Source organism: Primulina tabacum, chromosome 14 (genome assembly GCF_025594145.1).
Source record: "Primulina tabacum isolate GXHZ01 chromosome 14, ASM2559414v2, whole genome shotgun sequence".
Taxonomy (NCBI): domain Eukaryota; kingdom Viridiplantae; phylum Streptophyta; class Magnoliopsida; order Lamiales; family Gesneriaceae; genus Primulina; species Primulina tabacum.
In genome coordinates, this window is record NC_134563.1 from 17,401,605 (window position 1) to 17,403,056 (window position 1,452).

Consider the following 1,452-nt stretch of genomic DNA (forward strand, 5'->3'; position numbering starts at 1 on the left):
TTATTTAATCAATTTTTTCATTTTTTATTTCTTGATTTTGATTTTTAGGATTAGGTTGAGGTTGAGATGGAAATTTTCCTTTTTCATGAATATTAAGTGCAGATGCAAATTTTGCAAGAGTTTCTTTCAAATCACTCATAGATTGACTGTTTTGAATATTGATAGACTCTTGCTTTTGGATAAATGCATGAATTACATCTTCAAAGTTTTTTCTTGGAGGTGTAACTTAAGGAATATAACCTTGATGATTTTGGTTATTTTGAAAATATTGTTTTGACGGTTGTGCAATATTATCATTCCTCCAACTAAAATTAGGATGATTTTTCCATCTAGGATTATATGATGGTGAAAAAGGATCTAGTATTGGTTTTTTATAATTGTTAACATAATTTTCTTGTTCATGGAGACATTCTTTAAATGAAGGTAATGTTGGACAATCTTTTGTAACATGATCATGTGTACCACATATATGACAAACAATTTCTTGAATAGTTTTTAATTGACCACCCTTTTTCATTTCTAATGACTCAATTTTTCTTGCTAAAGATGCAAGTTTAGCTTGAATATCTATATCATCTTTAAGATTATAGATATCACCCCCATTTGTTGAATTATTGTTTTTAGTTGTTGGTGGTTCTATTGTGCCTATATTATCCCAATTTTGAGCATTTTCTGCTAATGAATCCAAATATTCCATAGCTTCATTTGGGTTTTTATCTTCAAAAGTTCCATTACACATTAATTCTATCATTTGCATATCTTTAGGTATTAGACCTTCATAAAAGTGAGAAACTATTCTCCATGTTTCAAAACCATGATGTGGGCATGTATTAAGTAATTTTTTATATCTATCCCAACATTGATAAAACGTTTCTCCTTGTTTTTGAGAAAAAATTGTAATTTGTCTTTTAAAAGAGTTTGTTCTATGGGAAGGGAAAAACTTTTTGAGAAATTGTTGTTGCATTTCTTCCCATGATCTTATTGAACTTGATCTTAAATTTTGTAGCCATGTTTTAGCTTTATCTTTTAAAGAAAAAGGGAAAAGCTTTAATCAAACTATATCCATGCTACAATTTTGATCATTATAAGTGTTACAAACTTACTCAAATTCTCTTAGATGCAAATATGGATTTTCAGAATCTAAGCCATGAAAATTTGGTAAAAGTTGAATAATTTGAGGTTTGAAATTGAAATTAGATGCATCAGGAGGAACAACTAAACAAGATGGGGCACTAGTTCTAATAGGGTTCATATGGTGCCTAAGTGTTCTTAATTGATCATGTTCTTGATTATTATTATTATTATTATTATTATTATTATTATCATTATCTTGATTATTTGAATTATCATCCTTGTTTAAATTATTTTCAGATACTGGAATAAATCTACCACTTTTTTTCGACTCCAAATACTCATACAAAAAAAAAACAACACAATACTTATAAATAAAAC

General features: G+C 27.7%; 1 non-coding gene across 1 annotated transcript; it reads left to right on the plus strand.

Annotated features, from left to right (window-relative positions):
• Positions 1-809: 809 nt before the first annotated feature.
• LOC142525718 (small nucleolar RNA R71) lies at positions 810-920 on the plus strand. The gene has a single exon (XR_012815169.1). It is a non-coding gene; the product is annotated as a small nucleolar RNA R71 (small nucleolar RNA).
• The last annotated feature ends 532 nt before the right edge of the window (positions 921-1,452 follow it).